The sequence below is a fragment of the Papio anubis genome, chromosome 1, assembly GCF_008728515.1.
Source record: "Papio anubis isolate 15944 chromosome 1, Panubis1.0, whole genome shotgun sequence".
NCBI classification, from domain to species: domain Eukaryota; kingdom Metazoa; phylum Chordata; class Mammalia; order Primates; family Cercopithecidae; genus Papio; species Papio anubis.
Genome location: NC_044976.1, coordinates 52,160,774 through 52,172,302, shown reverse-complemented (window position 1 = coordinate 52,172,302; position 11,529 = coordinate 52,160,774). Strand labels below are relative to the sequence as shown.

The 11,529-nt window shown below is 54.2% G+C and overlaps 1 non-coding gene across 1 annotated transcript; it reads left to right on the top strand.

Annotated features, from left to right (window-relative positions):
• Positions 1-4,697: 4,697 nt before the first annotated feature.
• Positions 4,698-4,761, top strand: LOC116272114. The gene has a single exon (XR_004180826.1). It is a non-coding gene; the product is annotated as a U7 small nuclear RNA (small nuclear RNA).
• Positions 4,762-11,529: the final 6,768 nt, after the last annotated feature.

Sequence of the window (11,529 nt, the reverse complement as noted above, 5' to 3'; positions counted from 1 at the left end):
GGACTTGGGCAAGCGTGTGGTTCCAGCCCAGTGGGGAGAAAGCAGGCTTGAGCTGGGATGGCCTGGGTTTCCCCAACTTCCCTTCTTCACAGCCAGCTTCTAGCCAACCCCTCCAAAAACTCACCCCCACCTGAGTCAGGGTCCCCCACTTCCACTCAGGCTAGAGCCCATACCCTCCGTATCTCTCTCCCAGCTGCACCCACAGTGGCTGAGAAACAGAGCTGCTGGAAGCCCTGTTTCTCAGCATAACCCCAACTCTAAGTCAGAGACAATAGTAGCACCCACCTGGCAAGGCTGTCGTGAAGGTTACTATAACCCTGTAGAGTAATGTATTAATGTGTGTAAAGCACATAGTAAGTGCTCAATAATTGCTAGCTATGTTTATTGTTATTGTTACATCCTTCACGTTATTGCTACATTCTTTCCATGCACATCTCAAGTACATTCAATACCAGTTGCTATTTTATGGTTGTGTTGAGTCCTTTTACTCTTCAGGCAGTGGGGAGCCATGGAGGGCTTTTGAGCAAGGATATGACATAGTGTTGAGCTCCAGGATACTGAATCTGGCAGTGAGTTTAAGCCTCCTTACATGGTGTGCTTAGTTCAAAAGGGGCTTTATTGTTCTATAGTAGTTTTAGAAATAGCTTTTCAAATCCTTCTCTCTTTAGTTGGGGAAAAAGAGAGGTTGGATGAGAAGGAAAAGAAAGCTTGGGTTAGAAAAAGGGAGGCAGTTTGAGGGGTCAGGTGTTTAACAGAGATAGGGAGGACTGCAGAGTGGGCTGCAGGCTGGGCGTGAAATTGCCAGACACTGTCTCTAGGTCAGATTATAGGTGTGCAACTCCTCCGTCTTCCATGACCCCCGTCCATATGGGCCTTGCTGCTGCCATGCTGGGACTAGAGTAATGATAATATACATCTCTCTATGCTTTCAGAAACACAGTCTCTGGGGCAGAGTTGGTTTAACTGTGGAACTTGGTAATGCTGGGTGGGTGTGACTCTGGATTGGAGGTGGGGTAGGAGGGAGGTCGGGATTGGCCATGAAAGGAATATAAAGTCATTTAGAGAAACCAAATTCAGTAAGGTGGAGCTGTGCAGAAATGAAGGACCCTTTATTAGCAAATCAAAGCTTGGCCAGTGTATGATTTGATGCTGGCTGAGTGGCTGCAGGGAGTGGCTGGTGGAAAAGGTGTGGAAGCTCCAGGCAAGGGGGTTGTTGGGAGAGGGAGAGGGGATGGAGGAGGAGCAGTGGTGGAGGAGTTCATGGACAGTGGAGAGCATGGAGCAGCAGGGAGCTCAGCATCTCCCGGTCTGTGTGGATCTGGGATCCTGGGCCCGGGGTCCTCCCAGGCCTCATCATCTCCAGTGATTCTGCTCATGGAGTCCAGGGTGGGCCCAAGATTCTGTGGGCAACAGGCAAAAGGCCAGACTTTGAGGAACTTGGATTTAGATTCGTGTGTGTCTCCTGTGGTGGTGGGAGGGGCAATGATGAGATAGGCAGGGCTGGGTCAGACTGGGCTCTGTGGGCAGCAGGTGGCGAGAGAGGCTGGGCCTGGGCACTGAAGCCCCCACTGTGGGTACAGCTGGGGAGGAACACAGTGGGGGTGCGACCTAGCCTGAGTGGAGGTGGGTACCCTGGCCTACGTGGGAGTAAGTTTTTGGAGGGCTTTGACTAGAATCTGGCCATGAGTGATGGTAAAATTGAGGCGTGTAGGGACCCACCAGCTGGGAGGGGAATGGGGACGGGGTTAGTTCAGGAATCAAACTGAGCAATCAGAGGCAGGGGCCTGCAGCCAGGAAGACAAAGGCAGAGCCAGAGCAAGCCTGACCATGGTGTGGCAGCAAGGGCGTGGTGGGCCCTGCAGGGCAGGAGCTTGGAGGTGGGACTGAGGTCAGAGTCGGACTAGTAGCCGCCCTGTGTGCCTCACTTGGAGCTCCATAGGACCCTCTCAAATCTTCCTGCTGGAAACGGAGCTGGGGGGTGGGAAGAGAGAGCTGTGGGACTAAGTGGTCCCAGCCAATGGTATGAGGGCTGTAGACCAGGGAGCTAATATCATAGGTAGGGTGAGATGCTGAGACTCTCTGTTCACCCACCCACTTGTTTGCTCATCAGATATTAATTAAGGGCCAGGCACCACTGAATAGGAGGCTTTCATGGGCTCCCTTCGTTTAAGAGACAGGTCTCACTCTGTTGCCCAGGTTGGAGTGCAGTGGTGTGATCATAACCCACTACAGCCTCAAACTCCTGTCCTCAAGTGATCCTCCCGCCTCAGCCTCCTGAGTATCTGGGACTACAGGTGTGTAACCACTATTCCTGGCTAGCTTTTAAAAAATTTTTGTAGAGATGGAGGTCTTGCTGTGTTTCCCAGGCTGATCTTGAACTCCTGGCCTTGAGTGATCCTCCTGACAGCCTCCCAAAGTGTTGGGATTACAGGCATGTTACAGGCATGAGCCACAGCGCCTGGCCTCTCCTTCCTTTTTGAGAGGCAGTGCGGGCAAGTGCTTGAGGAGGAATGTGTACCCTGGAGCCTGGGTTTGCTTCGTCCCTGCTCCTTCACTGCTAGCTGGACAACCTCAGGAAGGTTACTTGTGCTTCAGTTGCCCCAGCTGTAAAAAGGGGGACATAATTGTATCCACCTCAAGGGGTTCTGAGGATTACATGTCTAGATTTATGCAAAGCAGTTGGAGTGGCACCTGGTTTTTATTATTCCTGCTTCAGCCACACCCTTGGACAGTTTCGCATCGACATCATCGCCTGTTTCCGGTGATGCCCACCCCACTGCTGAAAAGCCGTTTCTTCCTTCTCTGTCTGTTAAGGCCAGTTCAAATGTCCTGCCTCCTGAGTCTCATTTTCTCAGCCGAAAACAGGGGTTAGTCGTCGCTGCCCTGCCTGCCTCTCTGGACGACTGAGGGAAAGACAGATGGCCCTGGCACTCTGAACAGCACTGGACAGCGCAGGCTGCGCCACAGTGTCCTGCTTGTTCTGTCACGTCCATTGCCAGATGCAGACGTTGAGGCCAAGAGGCTCTGTAGTGTTAAAGTGTCCTTTCTCCACCCTCCAAACTGACCATTTGGCAGCCAGTTCAGGCAGAGGCCATTTGAGATTTGGTTCCTGAAGGAGCCCCCTGCCATGTCTCATATGAGACCAGTGGAAGCTGCCCCAGCTGTGTCCTGCAGCACAGGTCTTCACAGAGTGAGGGCCTTGGAGACCACCCTGTTCCCCGTCATGTGCTGATGGGGGCAGTGGAGCCTGGGGCAGTGAGCCATCCCTGCCTGTGGCCCTGAAGATGCGGTGCTGTGGTGCCGAGCGTTGCTGGGTGGTGAGGCTCCCTGGCCTGATGCCCTCACTGTGTATGTGTGGCTGATGTTTGATTCCTGTTCTTCACCTTTTCTAGCCTATGCTGGGGACCCAGAGATAAATCAGGCTTCAGGCCTGACTCAGGGAGCTCACAGCAGAGGGGGCAGGCCACTGTGTATCAGATAATGACCACATAGTATGACTCAGGGTTAGGGAGCACAGTGCAAAGTGTGAGAGAGCTTCATTTGGGAAGAGATAGGCTTGTGTTGGCCTGGCAGGAAGGGGAAAGGTATTCCACTTACTACATGTAGCCCAGAGATGCAAAGTGGTGAGGATAAACCAGCTCTGAAGGGCACATATGGGCAAGTGAAGGCTGGCAAGGGCCAGGGGCCTGAGGGCCCGGCTGAGCTCCTGGGACCTCATCTGCAGGGGCCAGTAATAGGCGCTGAGATGCCTCTCAGAGGGGCCTGGTGGGGGGTAACACATCACAGATGTCACACTCCTGGACAGGAGAGGTCTGGTCTCAGGCTATTATGGTGGGTCCAGAGAGGGGCAGAGTTGCCCAGTGTCACACAGGGCATTGGTACTGCTTGTGGCCAAATGGAGAAGTAAGTGTTTGTTTGGGCTAAGTGTTGAGAATGAAGACCTCTTGAGCGCTTGCCTTCTACTGTTCTCAGGCAGAAAGGTCACAGCACAGATCTTGCTGCGACTCCCCATCTCTGTGGTCACTTGCCCTGGTCTGGGCTGACTCTCAGTTCAAGATGTTTCTGGATGGGAAGATACATGGGACTCAACAGGTGGGTCATCTTGGTAGACAGTGGAGGGCTGCAGCCAGGAGGGAGGACTGGAACCAGAGGCCAGCCGGGGTAAATGCCTCTCGCCTAGGGAAGGAGGGCAGCTGCTGTGAGTTGGTGCCTCTGTGAAGCCTCTGAGGCCTCCTTCCCTCTGGCTGGGCTGTGGCTCCTCTGTACGCCCACTGCCCCCTGCTTTACTCCATCGCAGCACTTACTGCTCTGAACTGAAACTCTCCACGTCTCTCTTTCTAATGTCTTTTGAATGAGTGTTGAGGTACATGGACCAACTGTACCTTTGGGCTGGTCTCTTAACCTGCGCCACGTGTAAGGAAACCATCAAATGACCTGAGAGAAAGTATTCAGCCGTCCGCAAAGTGCTACTGAAAGCAGGGGGCTTGAGGAAGAATGTGGACCCTGGAGTTCTAAGACTACTGTGATGGTTTTATTCCTCAGCCATGCCCGCCCCAGTGTCTGGCCTAGGGGTGTGGCTGGTACCTCTACACTACTCTTGGGCCTTTATGGATTCTGCCAGCAGGTGTCCTCAAGGTGCCCCCAAATGAATTCGCTGCCGTTGGGCAAGATCAGGCACTCAGTAAAAATTTAAAAACAAGTGGTATGGCCCTTTTAGAATTTTTCTGGCAGGTTTTCTGGTTTTCACCAGAAAACATCCCACACACACACAGAAACCAATTTTAAAAATGTACCTATTTAGCAGATTTTTCCTTAGCATCTCTTCTTGTACATGACACCGTACAGGGCCTGTGGGCCTGCCCTGGAGGAGCTCAGGGTTTCCTGGGGAAAGCAAGGCAGTCACTCGTCATCGTGAGACGAGGGAGGAGGAATGTGCTGTGGAGCTCGGGAAGGACATCCTAGTTCCCAGTCGGGAGACCAGGGAAGTCTTTGTGGAGGAGGGGGCATTTGGCCTGGGCACTAAGGAATGGGCAGGAGAGCAGAGAGGGCGGTGGGAAAGGCGGCACCAGAAAGACTGGGTCTAATCCCTAGTCCCTGGCTTGGCAGGACTGCACAGCTGCACGAGGGGTGAGCCCCCTTCTACCCGCCACCTCTTCCCCTTTCCCTACCTTTCCCCTGCAAAGTGCTCAGAGTACATTTTGTAGGGACTAGTCAAAATACAGACTCAGACAGATTTATCCCCCATGAGCCCATACTTGCATTCCTGGGCACAGGAGGGAGTGATGGGCCCGTGGGGATGTTTGCAGAGAAAATAGAACTGAATGAGAGTCTGGTGAGGTGCTCGCCCTGAATCAGGGACTGAGCGGGTGTCAGCACGCCACACACAGGGCCAGAGCCTGCTAAGCAGGAAACGCGCTGGGGCAGGGCCAGTGTGGCCTCCAGCGAGGCAGCCCCAGTTCCTCAGCCCCGACAGCACAGTGCGGTGATCCTGATGGCTCCAGGGAGCGCCAGAGGCTGGGTCCTCTGGGCTTGAGGCGGGGCTAGGGGCACAGCCAGGCCTGCTTGCGTCTAGGACTCTTCCTCATCTATTATGTGGTGGGCACCACCGGCTCCCTGAGTTGGGGTGAGAGGTGCGGGGAGGTCAAGCCCCTGTGCCTGGGAGCCTGTGCAAGTGGGAGCAGTTGTCACTGTTCCCTGGTGACATGGGGGCCTGGGGCAGAGAACACCCTGTGATACCTGGTTAACTGGAACCCCCATTAGCCAGAACTCCTGAGCACCATCTGTCCCTTTGTGAAGGAGGTAGCCAGATGCTATGGGAAGACCCTGGCTGGGTGGTGGGTGGCAGGGGCTTTGACCCGGTGCTGCCCCTTCCTAGCTGGGGGGACCCAGAGCATGTAAGCAGACCTTGTGGCTTGAAGAAGAGAATGCACAGAACCACCTGACAGCAGGGGGCCCTTCAGGAAGCTCCTCGGCTCTCACAGGGTGAGGAGAGCGAGGATGTACTTTGTCTTCCCTGAGGAATTATTGTGGGGGCTCAACTGTGCAAAGCCTGACACACAAGGGCTTGGTGAAGTGGGGCTAGCTGGTTGGACCAGGTGATAGATGTTGTCTCAGGGTCTCCTTGGAATGGCTGGGAGTAAATAATTAGTGAAAGAGCTCCATGGGAAGCCTTCAGGAGACTTTCTTTCCTTCCACTGCCCACCCCCCCAAAATGTCTGAGAGACTCAGGTGGACGGGTGGTGCCTTACAGGGTATGAAAGGCCTTGGGAGCTGGGACTGCTCTCCTCCTCCTCTGCCCAAGAGGCGAGCGGCCCCTTCCAAGTCCAGCTTTCCTGCTTAGCTCTAGTTGTGCTTCCACCGTGATTCTCTCGTTTGCTTCCATCCTGGGAAAACCTTTCCTTAACTTCAGGAGATTCTAGGTTCCAGTCCATGCTCTGCCCCTCGGAGGCTGTGTGACCTTGGCCAAGTCGCTTGGCCTCTCTGAGCCTCGGTGGCCTCACTGGCAGTGGAGTAGCTCTTGGGAGCCTCCTATACACAGCTCTGGAGTCCACCGTGTACCAGGGCAAAGAAAGGGCTCAACACCGTCAGGAAGTTCAATTATGTGATGGACACGGTGATCCTGCAGGGCACAGTCCCACCTCCCTAGCATGGTGGACAAGGCCCTTGGTGATCTGGCCACAGCAAACTTATTGCCCCACTCCCACCTCCATTCAAGCCACCCGGAACATTTCCCATCCTCTGAACCCGCCACATGTTCTCATGCTTCTGTACCTTTGCATGGTCACTCTTTTCTTGGCTGGAGAGCTCCTATTTCTCTCTTAAACCCAGCTCAGATGCTCCCTCTTGGACTCCTTCCTGTCTCTTTCAAGCAGAGTCAGTTCCCTTGGCCAGAGATGAGCACTGTTTTCCCTGCGTTCCAGTTTATCTGCTCCCCTCGCTGCCTCCACAGTCTGTGAGCTTCCCGAGGAGAGGGAGAGGATCTGATTCATCTGTGCCTCCAGGGCCCAGCTCAGGGTCTGCCACTAACCAAGCAAGGACCATTTTCCTGTGCTCACAAGGAGCTCTGCTCTCTTTCTCACCCTTCTTTCCCACTTTGGAGGGAAAAAGGACTGCGGATGAGAACAAAGCAATGTCCTCCATGAGAGAGGCCCGGGGGCTGGCAGAAAGTGGAGTAGGCTGAACTGGAGTGGAGAATTGTGCCGTTGTGGAGCTGAAAGATAAGAAGGGGCCATGGTCTGACTTGGCAGTGCACTGTCTCCAGAATGGGCTGCAAGGGAATCTTCCTTCCTTCCTTTCTTCCTCCCTCACTTACTAAGTACCCAGCTTCAGGGCAGTCATTGCTCCGCTTCGTAGGGAAACAGTGGAGCATGAGAGAGAACCTCCTAAAGGGGCTTTGCAGTCTGGTGGGAGAGATGGAAGGAACAATGGCCATAGGTGGGCAGCTGAGATCATGGCCGTGGGAGTGGAGAGGGGCCAGCGAGCAGCCTGGTGGATGATGGGGAGAGGGAACTAGATGAAGGGCCGGGGCAGAGGGGGAGGGTGGGTTTCTGACGGAACCCATGCATGAGAGGGAATGGGGAGAATCTGAGGTGAGGCTGGCTGGAGGGCTCAGCAGGGAGCAGTTCCTGAGGCCAGATGGCTCGGCACAGTGCAGCAGCTCCCAGCAGATCTGGCTGCAGGGCGGAGGACAGATTGAAGGGCCAGTCAGGGGCAGGAGCCTCAGACCGTGGTAGTGGTGGCCAGCGCTGAAGCCGCTGGGGAGAGGTGGGGATGGGTTAGGACCCACTATTTGAGACCTGACAACTGACTGGATGTGAAAGCTGAGGGTGACGGAGACAGTCACAGGCAAGGAGGGAAGTGACAGTTGTCTCAGGAAATAACTTGTTGGAAGAGAGGGGAAAAAACACAAAGAACTCAGCAGGGATCTCTGCAACTCAGGGTAATTTTGGCTTCGGAGAGTCAGCCTGCTAATCAGATTGTAAAAATCAGGTACCAGGGTTTTTGCAGAAAATGCAGCAGATCAAAGCCAGGGTCGATTAGGCTCTGATTAAACATTGCCGAGGAGGTCAGACTCATTACGGAGGAATGTACACAGGCCGGCAGCGCTGACGGGGGATAATAACAGATCGCGCCCGGCAGCGCAGACACCACGGCGCTCTGGGGACGCGGTCCTCCGCGGCGGGGCGGCCACAAGGAATGGTATGTCCGCGGGCTCCAATGGGAGTGAAGGTGCAGGGGTGTGTGGCAGCATGTAGGGTCAGCTGCGTGCTGTCTAGTCTCCTTGTCTGTGGCTCCTGGATGGGGGGTGCTCCTGTGAGCTGGGCATTGGCAGAGGTCAGCCAGGGCACCCGCCTTGCTGTCTTTCACCTTTACCTGCTGGCTCATGGCCTTTTTGCTGGAGGAAATGCCTCCTCACCCTCTTCTTTCTTCTGCTTCCCTCTCAGAACTCTGCCAGCATCTCCTCCAGGAAGCCTTCCCTGACTTCTAGCCCAGGTCAGGTGTCTCCTCTGGGTCCCCACAGCGCCAGTGCTCTGGCTTGTCTCCCCTCTCGTGAGTCTCTTGATGGCAGCATGACTCTCTGTGTCCTCTGTTTCCAGCTCAGGGCTGGGCAGGGTGGATTCTCTGACCTGGGCAAAGCCAATTCCCTGAAGCCACACATCAAGCCAGGCTCCACTTGCCTGCCCTGAAGCAGGCCCAGGACTTCTGCTGAGAGGTGGTCATGGGGTAGGGGTGCTGGGAGCCTGCTGGCCAGGAGGACAGGAGAGGCAGGTGGCCCGCCAGGCTGGTGTGGGAGCTGTATGAGGGAAATTCATGGCGGGGAAGAAGGGAATGAGTGCCAGGCTGAAGAGGCTGGAGGTGACCCTGTGGGTACTAGTAAGCCACTGAAAGTTCTTGATTTGAGGTAGTGATAGAAACCAAACTGTGCTTCAGGAGGTACTGGAGGGCCCTCAATTTCTTTTGTGAGAGCAAAATTCTCTGAACAGCCAGCCACCCTGGTGGCTTTGGCCTCTACTTGTTGCTTCACCTTGCAGTGTGAAGTGAGGCTCACCTGCAGTGGTCCCCATCCATGATCTTAAGGGGCCCAGGCTGGTCCTGACCACAGAGATCCCAGGAGTCAGAGGGAGCAGGGAGACCTCTAGAGGCTTCTAGGCTTTCCCACGCTTTCCCAGGGTTAGGAAAATCAGGCTGAGTTTGGTTCACACATTCCATAAATACACACACCTTCTGGGTGCCAGTCCTGTGTTGAGTTCTGGGGAGGCCCTGAGGTTCTAGCAGCCTGGCTCCCTCCGGAGAGGGCAGGAGGAGCTGGACTGCAGATATCTTGGGGGTGGGGAGGACATGGACCCAGGAATGCCCTGCCCATCTGAGGGAGACATGGACACCCCCAGGCCTGGCTGGGAACTTTGGAGTTTAGAAGGAAGGAACACAAAAGCCCTTAACCTCCCAGCTGGAATGTGGACACTTCATCCGTCCTGCTCTCCGTCTTTACTCCAGCCCCATAAATGTCCAATTTGGGGAAAAGATTCCACTCTAAGCCCCAGCAGAATAAGGTGATTAAGAAACTGAGCTCCGTAAAATTGTCCGTGTTCTGGCAGGCGGGGTGGGTCAGGAGAGTCCCCAAGTCTCAGGCCTGGCAAGGACTGTACAAAGCCCTCGTCCTTCTAATCTACGTCCTCCCAATGCACAGATCCCTTCTGCAGCATCCCCAGCAAGTGACCACCCACTGTGTTCTTGAGGGTCTCTCTTGATGGGTGCTCAGTACCTCCCCAGGGTACCCAATTCAGGGCTGTGACACTCCATTCCTGACAAGCATTTACCGGGCACCTCGGTCCTTCTTTCATTCCCCATGCCTGCCTGTGCCAGGGCTTCTGCTAGGGCTAGAAACAGAAGAGCTAAGGCTAGTACCTGCTAACATCCCTGATGCGTGCTGTGTGCCAGACACCGTACTGACTGATTTATGTGAATGATCTCATGTGATCCATGTGAGGACTCTCTGAAGTAGGTGGTGCCATCATTCTCCCCATTTCACAGATGAGGCCCGCAGAGATAGAGTAACTCACCCAGGGTCATGCAGATAATCAGAAGCAGGGCTGGGGCTTAGACCCAGGATTCTTTGACACCATAGTCTCTGCTCATGGTCATTGTGCTCCACAAGTTAGGAGGCCTTTGGTTGGGGGGCTCAGGCTCTGGGGACTGCCTGCCTCTGTGGTTAAAATCGCGTCCACCTGGTGTGAGGATGCCCATTAGGGAGTTACTGAGTGTGAGCGCTCGGATGAGCACCTGGCCATTGGTAGATGTTCAGGAGGTGTTCGCAGTGTATATCCACGGTGCAGGTAGGGAGCCAGGAATGTGTCTGCCAGAAGTGGGACCCCAGACTCCGTATGCCAGGACTGAACTCACCTTCTTTCCTTTCCTTCTAAAGCACTGTGCCACCTTCTGCCTCAGTGTGCCTTTGCACAGACCATTCCCTTGACCTGGAATCCTCTCCCTTCCTTTGCTGCAGACTTTGCTCACTATTTTCTCATTCTTAATGTCTCAGTTTATGCTACTTCTACAGGGAAGCCTTCCTGATTCCTCTCCTATGTACAATCAACAGAGTTGATTGTGTATTATTTGTGTGGTTCCTTGATTGCTCTCTGACTGCTCACTAGGTGCTGAGGTTAAGGCAGGGACATCTGTTTAGCTCATCATACAGTTAGGGGCCACAGTCCGTCTATCTGTAAAATGGCAGCGTTGTCTGAGATAATCTTTGAGTTTCCTTCCTACTCTGGTCTGATTGAATGAGCGTCTGCTGCACACTTGTTATGAAAGGAAGCTCCTCCTAGATTAACCAATGGTGAAAAGGCCTCTCCTAAGACTTTCTCTCCTTGCCTGCCCCCTGGCTCTGCAGTTTTCGCCCATAAAGTATCAGTTCAGACAGGAGCGTGGGTGTATTCTAATAAGCAAAGAGCTACCAACTTGCAATGCCAGCAGTTAGGGTCTCTGCCAGGGGCCTTGCCATCTGCCTGTGCCTCGGCATCCCTTATGGGGACACATATTGAGAGGTAACCTGCAGAGGAAGGCCCTGTTCTGATTACGTTCAGCTTACTTTAGTCACATCTATAAGAGTGAGAAGGCCATTCCCCCACCAGAATGTGAGCTCCTCACAGGGATGCAGGGATGCAGGGACTGTGCCTGATGCACCTTTCATCCCCCCACTCCTTCATGCCTAGCACACAACCTGCCACCAGGTGTCAGCTGTGTCAGCGGCTGCTTGCTGGATGGCTGAAGGAGTGAAGAATGCATGGCTGCAAGTGGGTCCGAAGTTGGAGTGGGAGTCGGAGTCGGGTGGTGAGCGGGCTGTGTAGAGGCAGAGGGGCGCCTCACCTTTACAACAGGAAGCATCTGTGCAGGGCTAGTGCGGAATCTGCCTGAAACGGCCCCCACTGGCCAGATGCCAAGAGTTTATTGCATGCAGCACAGCAATTTCAAATTTCCTTTATTTTCTAAGAGCCGACGAATTAGTTGAAAGATTAAGAACACTTGCAA